The sequence below is a fragment of the Panthera onca genome, chromosome X, assembly GCF_046562875.1.
Source record: "Panthera onca isolate mPanOnc1 chromosome X, mPanOnc1 haplotype 2, whole genome shotgun sequence".
Lineage (NCBI taxonomy): Eukaryota > Metazoa > Chordata > Mammalia > Carnivora > Felidae > Panthera > Panthera onca.
In genome coordinates, this window is record NC_138357.1 from 36,124,251 (window position 1) to 36,137,000 (window position 12,750).

At 41.2% G+C, this 12,750-nt stretch overlaps 1 pseudogene; it reads left to right on the plus strand.

Moving 5' to 3' along the window:
• The first annotated feature begins 7,013 nt into the window (after window positions 1-7,013).
• The window catches only part of LOC145713726 (homeodomain-interacting protein kinase 2-like), a 53,069-nt pseudogene continuing 47,332 nt past the window's right edge, over window positions 7,014-12,750 (plus strand).

Consider the following 12,750-nt stretch of genomic DNA (forward strand, 5'->3'; position numbering starts at 1 on the left):
CCAGGCAGGTGGCTGATCACCCTGAGGAATGGTTCCATACTGTGGACTTAGCGTTCTCTGCTACTGGCAACTTGGGCACTCGGGTGGCCGTGGCCACGGCAGGTCACAGGACGGCTGCTCCAGACGCTAAGACTTCTCTCCCTCGGCAATTGATAAAACCACTAGATCAAGTCACCAAAGACATAGAAAACCTGAAACACACTACTTCCCACTTTATAGCCAACAACCACAGGGCATACATTATTTTTACGTGCACATAATGTTATTATCAATCTAAATGAAATACACAAGCATAAAGCCACTGTCAGTAAATTTCAAATGATCCACATAGTACAGAGTCTGCTTTGTAACCAGAGTAGAAATAAATGAGAAATCAAAAGTAGAAAGATTTAAGATTTATATAGATATATATACACACACACATACACACACACACACATACATATAATATGAAAACTCTACATTTTAAAAAAATTATAAAAAACACACCTCTAAATAATACTCACTGAAAGAAAAAAATAAAAGGAAAATAAGGAAATTTTAAATTGAATGTAATAAAAATATGACATATGGAACTTTGTGAGATGCATCTAGAGAAGTGCTTAAGGGAAACGTTATAGCTTTAAATGCATATATTTGAGATTAAATAGATCCAAAGCCAACGATCTAAGTACTTTATCTAAAGAAACCAGGCAAAGAAGAACAAAGTTAAACCAAAGGAAATAATCAAGATAAGGGCTGATACCAAGTGAACAGAAAATAAACCAAAATTAGAGACAATAATGAAACCAAAAGCTGGTTCCCAGAAAAAATCGAGAGAGACAAAAAGAGAAAATATGCTAAATAACTAGCATCAGAAATAAAAGAGGGTGAATAATTATAGATTCTACAGACAGTTAAGGGATAAGAGGATATTACAAAAGCTTTTCTGCCCAGAAATTTGACAATTTATGTATATTGTTAATTTGTTAAGAGACACAAACTGCAAGTAATCAGACATTTGCCTTTCACTGGTCTTTATACAGGGACTTGAAAGTTTGTGAAATGTATTAAATAAAATGGCTGGAAAATGGGAAAATTACAAATTACCAAAACAGATATAAGAAAAAATAAAAGAACATATTGCCATATACAAATTAAGGAAATTGTAATCATAGTTACAACTCTTCTCTCAAATATACTTCAGGCCCAGGTCCCTTCACCGGTAAACATCATCAAACATTCAAAGAGAAATAACTGAAATTCTACATAAACACTTTCTGAATAGAAGAAAAATGAACATTTATCAACTCACTTAAGACGATCATTAGTTCCGGGATGCCTGGGTGGCTCAGTCAGTTAAGTGTCTGATTCTTGATGTTGGCTCAGGTCATGATCTCATGGTTCATGAGACTGAGCCCTGTGTCTGTGTGTGTGTGTCTCTCTCTCTCTGCACCTCCCCTACTTTTACTCGCTCTCTCGCTCTCTAAAAATGAAAAAGTAAACATTTTTTAAAAAGGAGATTATCACTGGGGCACCTGAGTGGCTCAGTCAGTTAAGCGTCCCACTTTAGCTCAGGTCATGATCTCGTGGTTCATGAGTTTGAGCCCTGCCTTGGGGTCTGTGCTGACAGCTCAGAGCCTGGACAGCCTGTTTCAGATTCTGTGTCTCCCTTCTCTCTCTGCCCCTCCCCACTCATGCTGTCTCTCTCTCTCTCAAAAATAAACATTAAAAAAAATTTTTAAAAGAGATCATTACTTTATAACCACTAAAACTACACACAGAAACTACACATACAAAAAAAGAAAACAGCAGATCACTATTCCAATGAATATAGATACAAAAATTTTTCAGAAAATATTATGAAACAAATCCAAGAATCCCAACAGGCTTGACAATAGACTTCAAAAAATCAGTCAACTCAAATCACCATATTAATAAAAGACAAGAAAACATGATAAATTTAGTAAATGAAAGTAAAGCACTATAAAAAAATCCCACAGCCACTAAAGAAAAAACTGTTAGAAAAAATAGAACTAGAAACAGTCTTAAATTATTAAAGGTGATATACCTTTTACCTTAAGATGGTGAAGAAGGTAGAGATATCTGCTCTCAGCAAGGCTATTCAATATTATATTAAGGGTCCCAGTAACTGGAATAAAGAAAAGAAATAAAAGACATTGGCAAGGAAGAATAAAATTGTCTGTGTTCATAAGAGACATGACTGTTTACATAGAAATCCTTGGGGAATATACATGAAATGATGTGAGTTGAAAATCTTAAATTACATTACAGTAGAACTCATAATTTAATTGAGCAAGATCACAGGATACAAGGCCAACATACCTTAACAAACTTAAACTTTTTTGTGTCTTTGAAAGACACAATGAAGAAAATAAAATGTCAAGCCACAGATTTGGAGAAATTATTTATAAACATATCTCTGACAAAGGTTTTTAAATAGAATATATACATATTTTCTTATTGAAGTATAATTAACATACATTATTATTTCCAGGTGTACAATTGAACGAATCAACAATTCAGTGCTCATCAAGATAAATATACTCTTGACCCCCTTTCTCTATTTCATCCATCTCTCCACCTACATCCATTCTGGCAACCACCAGCTTATTCTGTACTTAAGTGTCCGTTTTTTGTTTGTTTGTTTGTCTCTTTTATACTTTGTTTTGAAGAGAAATAAACCAATTAAAAATTGGCAAAGTATATTAATCGACACTTCAGCCAAGAAGATATATGAATGGCTAATGGATACATGCAGACACCATCAGTAGGCATCCAGGAGGTATAAATTAACAGTATAATATTAAAAATATTACACACTCACTAGAATGGCTAAAATTTAAAAGACAGACAAAACTTGGCATTGACAAAGATGTGCAGGAACTAGTAATGGAATGGCAAAATGGTAAAATCTCACTGGAAAGAAGTTTGGTATTTCTTTATGAAGTTAAATGTACATTTACTATATAATTCAGAAGTCCATTCCCAGGTATTTACCCAAGAGAAATAAACACATGAATCTACAAAAGGCTTAAATGTAAATTAAGACTCCATTATCCAAGGCTGCATTATTCATAATACCTCAAACATTTGAAATAATCTCCTTGTCCATCAACTGGTGAATAGATTTTTTTTTAAATAGGATAAATCTGTACTATTGACATCTACTCAACAGTAGAAAGGAATAAACTACCAATACATGGAACAACATGAAATGAATCTCAAAAACATTCGCAGGAAAAAACATACATATCCATTTTCATGGAATTCTATATAAGGCAAAAATATAATACCAGAAAGCATATTAGTATATTAGCTGTTACCTGGGACTGTGGCTTTGGGGATGAGATTTAATACAAATAGGAATGATGTAACTTTATGGTATGATGGCAATATTCTACATTTTGATTCTAGTCATTGGTATATGATTGTATACAACTGTATCCCTAAAAATATTATAATTTATTTTATAATTTGTTTTATGTAGATTATGCCTCCATCAAGATGGGTGAAAAAAGCACTCAAGAAGATGAAAACATAGTAACGAAGAGATGAAAATTATATTAGTGACTTGATAGAGCAAATAAGAAAAGACAATATACGTTGGTCCTTAAAGAAAAAAACAAAAACAGGGAAACATAAATAATATTCATCATTCAATTGTATTCATAAAATACAATCAAAGAAAACTTTTCCATGGATGAAAGAAGATATGAATCTAAATACTTACAAAACGCACTGTGAGGGGCACCTGGGGGGCTCAATCCGTTAAGAGCCCTAATACACTTGATTTCAGCTCCGATCATGATCTCAAGGTTGTGAGATTCAGCCTCACCTTGGGCTCCAGAGCCCCAGGCTGGGCTCAGAGCCTGCTTAAGATTCCCTCTGCCCCTCCCCCACTCTCTCTTGAGCTCATGGGCTCTCACTCCCTCTCTCTCCAAAACAAAGGATTTATTGCCATACCCGAGCTGCCCACACTGAGATATCCTAATAAAACTACTAGACTTCAGTATAAAGATTACATATTCTCAGGTCTTCTAGGAACGAGGGAACCTCATCACTTACAAAAGAAAGAAAACCAACTTGGCATTAGTCTTCTCAACAACCAGGTGCAAACCAAGTCAACAGTAGAGCCATATTTAAAACTAACTGAACAAAAAATTCTCAACGAAATATATATTTTGCCCAAGATTTCATGTCTAACCAAATTGTCACTCAATTTTAAACGCAAGAGGAAAAGTTTCAACACTGAAGTACTCAGATAATATTGCAGTCACGCATCTTTGCAGATAAATGGAGTAGAAGACTAGCTTTATCCAATCATGATACGCAAAAACACCAATGGTAACGATTGAATATTTTCAATTATACAACGAAGACTAAAAAGTAGAAAGAAGTATGAAAGATTAGCATGTAAGTGTTCCATGTTCTGACAGGTAGAGATAAGCTAAAAATGGGAAGAGAAGGGAGAAAGAAATGAAAATAGATAAGTCTCACAGATTGTTACATAAGCAATACATGGGCATCACAGGGTCTTACTTAAAGATGATTTTAGGGGCGCCTGGGTGCCTCAGTCGGTTAAGCGTATGACTCTTGGTTTCAGCTCAGCTCATGATCTTGCAGTTAGTGAGTTTGAGCCTTGTGCTGGGCTCTCTGCTGACAGCACAGAGCCTGCTTGGGACTCTGTCTCGCTCTTTCTCTGCCCCTGCCCCTCCCCTGCTCGCTCTCTAGCTCTGTCAAAAATAAACAAATAGGGGCGCCTGGGTGGCTCAGTTGGTTAAGGGTCCGACTTCGGCTGAGGTCATGATCTAACAGTTTGTGAGTTGCAGCCCCGTGTCGGGCTCTGTGCTGACAGCTCAGAGCCTGGAGCCTGCTTCGGACTCTGTGTCTCCCTCTCTCTCTGCCCCTCCCCTGTTCATGCTCTGTCTCTCTCTGTCTCAAAAATAAATAAAACATTAAAAAGAATTTTTTTAAATAAACAAATAAACACTAAAAAAATAAAGATGATTTTAAAATGGCAGAAGCCAAATTTAAAAACCCTTTATTTTATTGAGGGCGTTAGATTAAACAAAAGAGAAAAAAATACATATATAAATAGTATATATACTACTAAATAGCAAAAAAAAAAAAAAAAAAAAGCAAGGAAAATAGACCACATAGAGATCTACAATACACAAAACAACGCATATAAACACAACATAAATGGTAGGAAATAACTGATGCTAAAATAATTGATTTATATAAGGGTAAATGGACGTAACTCATAGTAAAAAAAGAATTTGAGATTGGCTCATAAAGCAAAACTGATACTCGGCTAATTAAAAGACACACCTAAATCAAAATAACTTAGAAAAGCAAAATGATGGGCAAATGTATACAGAGGAAATGCAGGAAATAAGCAGGCGTTACAATCCTGATATTACAAAAAATGAATGCAGCCCAAAATACATTAAATTAGAAAAGGCACTTTATAATGCTAAAGGCCACAATTCACAATGAAAATTATAACAAAAATGTATGTGTGTCAGATAATATAGGAAACTCCTTCATAAAGCAGAATTCCTGGGAAGACAAGAGCTACATGGTAAAATAGAGTCCTAAGGGAGTATTAACTTTGCCATTGAAGTTCTTTCTCCCAGTGATTCATAAACTTAGATCTCCTTTAAATTCTGGTACCAGTACTAGGATTCTTCAACATGAAACTCAAAGAGAGGTTAAGTTCAAACTAACAGCTAAGAATGTAAAGGGCTTAAAGCAACCTAGTAACTGTATGTAGAAATTTATACCCTAATAGTACCTTAATAGTAAATATTCTCCTCAGATTTCCATAGTATATCTTCAAAATTGGCCGGATATTAAGTCACAAAGTAAATCCCAATAAATTTCATACAGAAGAGAAATGAAAACCAGCATTCTCTGGTCATAATAAAATAAAATGTAAAGTCTCTTCACCCTGGACTTTTATTTTCCTCCTCAGTTTGGGTCATATTTTCTTGTTTCTTTGTATGTTTTATAATTTTTTAATCCAATGCCAGACATTGTTCATTTTATCTTGTTGGATGCTGTATGGTTTTTACCCCAATGGATATTCTTGAGCTTTATTCTTAGATGCAGATGGTGTCATTTTGATCCTTTTGAATCTTGTTTTTAAGGTTTCAAAAGCAGAGGAAGCGCAGCATCTAGGGAGAATTTGTCCCGCAGCAGAGTCAAAACCTATCTGAATACTCTCTCTACCCAAGGCTTTGTGAATTACGAAGTTTCTGGCTCTAGTTTGTGGGACAGGACCTATTTCTAGCTCTGTGTGTTCCCCAGAGATCGGTGCTTCTAATTTTTTTTCTGTTACTTCTTCCATAGCCTCAGGTAGTTTCCTCATATACCTGTGATTATCAGTATTCTACCAGAGAAAGACTTTATGCAGATCTCTGGAATTCTCTCTCTTCTCCAGGAATCTGTCCTGAGAATGTAAATGCCTCACACCCTGCCTCTCAGTTTCATCTTAGCTGAATTCCTCTTTCCTTTGTGCTGTGTCCTCAAAATTCCCTCTAGAAACTAACCTGGGGCAATAAGTTTAATGGTGCTCATTTCCTATCCCTCATTGTAACTATCTTCCACTCCCTGAACCTCAATACCTTGACTACCGTCGTTTCATGCATTTTATTGATTTTTAAAAATCATTTCAGTTGGAGTGAGGTGCAAATCCAGTCATGTAAGTACTTTTAAAATAATTTTAAATTACGGGGTGCCTGGGTGGCTCGGTCGGTTAAGCGTCTGACTTTGGCTTAGGTCATGATCTCACCGTTTGTGAGCTCGAGAGTTCGAGCCCTGCGACCACCTGCTTTGGATTCTCGGTCTCCCTCACTCTGCCCCTCGCCCGCCGGCACTCTGTCTCTCTTTCAAAAATAAACATTAAAAAAATTTTAAGAAAATAATTTTAATTTATATAACCATGAAGCTGTTTTAAAATGAATTTTTAAAAAAAGATTAGGGGGAAAAGCCAAGAGTGACATTAAATGTACACAGAGATACATGAAGACATCTATAGAAAATTGGTAACCACAGGAGCTGAGATCCGGCCAAGCGCTGTCTGGGCACTGGCTGTGCACTACCCACCTGGGCTCCTGCCCCACCGCGCACCCATCGAGGAACCACTGTGCCCACTTGCCCGCCTGCCCCAGAACTCTGCTCAGGACCCCACCTTGGTGGCGGTGGAGCCCAGTCCCCCAAAACTGATGCCCAGTCCCCCAAAACTGGCCAAGCATGGAGACACGGGGTCAAGGTCGCAGATTCCGAGGCTGGGGCGGGTGGGCCCAGCTTGCACACTCTGTTTCCTCTTCTGTGGCGGTCCATCTCAAGATACCCGCCCCGCTGGTGAAGGTATAGCCTTGCGTGTGCACGTGTTCTCCCCTCACACCCTTAAATCAAGTGCTTTTTGTAGTGTGAAGAAACTGAGCGAAACCATCCTCCCCGGAAGCACCGGGCACAGAGCTGTAACATCAGCATATAGTACTTATTTCACTGGACCAGTTCTTGGTGGATCACCTTTTCACAGGCGTTGGTTTCTCAGCCAGACAACAATAGAAATGAGGCCAGACCCCAAAATTCAAGGGCTCGAGCTGAAGCAAGACACAGCGTCAACAGAGAATAAATAATCAGGCTAGCCTCCCTGAACAGAGGGGATGCCCTGCTTGTGTAGAGAGAAAGTCCCCTCATCCTGATGGGCTGATATTGGCAGGCAATTCAGGTAGCTCGTTGACGCGTCATGGAGCCAGGGTCCTGTCTGAAGTCTGGCTTCTATATGGGGCTGCATCCTAGTGTTTCGCTCTAAGAGAAGCAGTTTAACAGTAACAGCCAATAGAAAGTGCCCCAGGTGCATAGTGTTTTCTACTTAGGGCTTGCTCCCATGATCCCTAACTGTCTCAACATAACCTAATGTGTTGAAGCACCGTGAGCCTTCCTCATACCTAACAAAATTGTGGACGCAAGCATAAGAGTGAGGAGACAGAAACAGAAGGAGCGTGCAGATCATCAAAGAGCATCCATCCATGATTTGGAATAATGCAAGTGGGGCCATGGTAGCCACTGCCACCACAATGACTACCCCCTCCAAAAACAGTGGCTCCAACCGTGAAGGTGATTCTCAGCTAGCCTAGCATGAAGTACTGTGCTCTATGACCAACGCTCAGGAACTTTTAGATTTCTTGGGCCAAGGGATGTTTAGTAAGCCGTCCAGTGCCAGAAATGGGGCCCCACTGAAAGTGTGGCCATCAAAATCCTGGAGAACCACCCCTCCATGTGCTTGGCAAGGTCAGACTGAGGAGAGGATCCTGGCCCCCTTGAGAGTGGGAGAGCTGAGGACTACAACTGTGTCTGTGTCTATGAGTGCTTCCAGCACAAGGATCACACGTGCTTGGTTTTTTGAGATGTTGGAGCAGGACCTCCGTGACCTTTTGAAGCAGAGTAAGTTTAGCCCATTGCCACTCAGATACATTTGTACAGGCCTCCAGCAGGTAGCCACAGCCCTGATGAAACTCCAAAGCTTAATTCTTATCCATGCTGACCCCAAACGAGAAAACACCACGCTGGGTGATCCCATCTCGATAACCCTACAGAGTAAAGGTCATTGACTTTGGTTCAGCCAGTCACGTGTCCAGAGCTATGTGTTCTACCTACTTGCAGCCCGGATGTTACGGGGCCCCTGAGATCATCCCTGGTTTACCATTTTGAGAGGCAACTGATATGTGGTCGCTGGGCTGTGTCATTACCGAATTGTTCCTAGGCTGGCCACTCTACCCAGAAGCTTCCGAATGTAATCGGATTTGGTGTATTTCACAAAAACAAGGTTTGCCAGATAAACATTTATGAAGTGCAGGGACAAAGACAACTAGGCTTTTCAACTGGGACATAGAGTATTCCTATACTTTGCCAAGGCTGAAGACACCAGAGGACCATGAAGCAGAAATGGCGGTTAAGTAGAAAGAAGCAAGGAAGTACATTTTCCACTATTTAGATGCTGTGGTCCAAGTGAACACGACAATAGATTTAGAAGGCAGTGGCATGTTTGTGGAAAAGGCAGACTGGCGGGAGTTCATTGACCTATTAAAGAAGACGCTGACCATAGATGCTGAGCATCACTCCAGTTGAAACCCTGAGACACTTACGTGATTTTTCCCGTTATACACAAATCAACTGTTTCCAGATCGTGGAGGTCTGCAAGCACTGGGCGAATACGGAGGACACTGCAAACCCAGGCAAAACCATCTTGATCAGGCAGGTGGCCCCCAGCACACCGACCGACGTCACCATGACCTTCAACAACCATCTGAACGCTGTCCAGAACTAGGCTCCCGCCTCTACCAGCGCCACTATTTATTTAGCCGAAGCCGAAGTCTCCTAAGTTACCAATCTGCCCTTTACCAGCCCTCAGCGGTAGCCATGACCTCAGCGACCCAGCAGAGCATGCCCCTGTGGACAGGAACAGCCCAGATCTGTGCCCATCCTGACTCTTTCTATCAAGCTGTCATCGTGTGTCCGCCCAGACGCAGGATGGCAGCCATCTTCTTCTACACATGCTGGCAATTTCGTGTGTCTTCAGTGTCTTCAGATCAGACCGGGCCTAGTTGCCCACCAGGCCTGGTCGATTCGGACTTGGAAAATCTTGCTTTCCCTGGCGTGGCGGCATGTGACTGGAGTGGCCAAGCGCAGGTCAGTGCAGCACATGACTGTGACTCCTGAGACTGTGGCAGGCACCCAGAAGTTGACCCACCAGGAGAACGTGCAAGCTCAGCCGCATCACCCGGCAGTCGGTGCTGCTGATCAGCCATGTGAGCCTTCTAGCACCCAGTCCTCCAAGATGGACATGACGTACATGATGTTCCGCAACAGCCAGCCAGCACCGTCTCCCTCCCAGAAGCGTAAACAGGACCAGTCCCTTGTGAGAAGCATCTCCATCCGGGAGGTCTCTTCCTTTCAGGCCTTCAGCTCCCTCCCGAGGTCCAAGGGCAACAAGGAGAACACACCTCCCAGCCTACACCTCCTCCGTCACATGCGGGTGGGGTGAGAGAGCCTGCAGCACCAATGATTGTTACTGCCAACCTCACCAGCCCCAAGGTCAATGTCACCACCATCAGCAGTGACCGGGACACAGGAAAAGGAGGAAGAACAGAAATATGCCCCCAACAGGTGAGGGCATGACACCTTCAGACTTCCCAGAAGGAACAGGATGGAGGGGGGGGGGGGGTGCAGTGTGCTGCTGGCTCACACAGAGAGTTGTCCAGGAATCTGAGCCACGTTCCATCCTCAGACATGCGGATCTCTGTCCCCTGGCCCCTAAATTTTATTCCTTAAATGGAACATCAGAAACATTCCTAAATGTTCTAGAGACCTAAAGTGGTTTCAAGGGAAGGTCCTGAAGATTCAACATAATTGTTCAAACCCAAGATATTTTGAGTCACTTTGGTCTTAAAAAATAGTTAGGGGCGCCTGGGTGGCTCAGTTCGTTGAGCGTCCGATTTCGTTTCAGGTCATGATCTCGTGGTTTCATGAGTTCGAGCCCTGCATTGGGCTCTGTGCGGACAGCTCAGAGACTGGAGCCTGCTTTGGATTCTGTGTCTCCCTCTCTGCCCCTCCCCTGCTTGCTCTGTCTCTGTCTGTCTCTCTCTCTAGAAAATAAATAAACGTTAAAAAATTTTTAAAAGATAGTCACAGGCCTATACATGTGGGAGACTTGAGACTATAAAAATCACGTATACAATACCAGTGTATTTCAACTCCCGTATGCTTAAAAATCTCTGCTTCAAGCTACTGGATTTATTCCTAGTTGGTCAGAGTGTTTCTCTAACATCTCCTTGGCTCTCTCAGAAATTTGCCTATGTCTGGCTGCATTGAGGATGTCACTAAATCTCTAGGACCAGATGACATTCCCTAGAATTTTGACAGGAGTGCCAAGGCAACATTATCCCTGACCAACAATAGGTGTCATTAGTTGCTAGAGCAAATGGACGGTCAGCATGCTAGGAGTGAGCAAATTGAAGGGGAAAAAAAAACATGACAAACATTCCCAAACTGTTTTCATTTGCACTATTTCATGCATCATTTGATAGGGTATGCAAGGCAAGCAATTCTAGTCCCATTTGATAGGTAGGAACACCGAGGCCCAGGAAAGGTAAGTGACTCACCCAAATTGATAAAGGTTCTAAGTAGCGGAATTGGGATTCAGGTCCCCTGCCACTGAAGACATGGCCATCTTAAGTACTGGCAAAAACCACTGACTTCTCTTCAGTCATTAAGTCAATGAAAATAAATTCTATCCTGCCCCCTCCTCTGATCACCACCACACCCCCAAACATGTTTGCACCCACTGTGTGCAAAGCATCAGGCCAAGGCAGTGGGATGTCCAGAGTATGCGACAGAGCCACGACTGAGTGCTAAAACTCTAGCAGCAAGAAAGGCAAAAGACAGCTCTTCTTCTTTGAGACGATCTTTCAAAGTGAAGACGCAAGAAAGACCCAGCAGCCTACTTTTTCTCAGTGATGGCCTTTGGACAAGGGAGCTCTGTGGCCATGGCTAGACGACTGGTATAAAGACAGAAAACAAACCAAGCATTTTCCCGGGTCACCCAAGATCAAATAGCAGACCCAGTCTTGTTTTATTTTTTATGTTTCTAATTTAATTTCAGTACGAGAACACATAGTGTCACGGTAGTTTCAGGTGTACAATGTAGTGATTCAACAATTCCATACATTACCGGATGCTCATCACCACAAGTGCACCCCTTAATCGCCATCACCTGTTTCACTCATCCCCCCCACCTTCCCCACCACCCCTGTAACCATCAGTTTGTTCTCCGTAGCTAAGTGCCCGTTTCTTGGTTTGTGTCTCCTTTTCTTTTTCCCCTTCGTGCATTTTTTGTGTTTCTTAAATTACAAGAATAAAATCATATGGTATTTGTCTTTCTCTCTGACTTATTTTACTTAGCATTATACAGCCTAGTTCTACTCATGTCATTGCAAATGGCAAGATTTCATTCTTTTTTTTAATGCCTGAAAAATATTCCGTTGTATACATCCACACCACACCTTCTTTATACATTCATCTGTAGATGGCAACTTGGGTTGAATCCATAATTTGGTTATTGCAAACAGTACTACTATAAACGTAGGGGTGCATGTATCCCTTTGAATTAGGGTGAGGTTTTTCTTGGTATATTTTAGGTAAATATCCAGTACTGCAACTAGTGGATTATATGGTACTTTTATTTTTATGTTTCAAATGTATATTTCTTTATTTTGAGAGGGAGAGAGCACGCATGAGTGGGGGAGGGGCAGAGAAAGAGGGAGACAGGGGGTCCCAAGCAGGTTCCACGCTTTGAGCATGGAGCCCAACGCAGGGCTCAATCCCACAAACTGAACCTTGAGATCATGACCTGGGCCGAAATCAAGAGGCAGGTGCTTAACTGACTGAGCCAACCAGGCACCCCAGTACTTCTGTTTTTAATTTTTTAAGAAACTTCCATACTGTTTTCTTTTTCTAAAGTAAACCTACCAGTTTGCATTCTGACCAACATAGCACAAGGGTTCCTTTTTCTCCACATTGTCACCAACACATGTTTCTTGTGTTTTTGATTTTAGCCATTCTGACAGATGTGAGGTGATATCTCATTTTGGTTTTGATTTGCATTTCTCTGATGGTGAGTGACGTTGAGCATAATTTCATGTGTCTGTTGGCCGTATGGATGTCTTATTTGGAGAA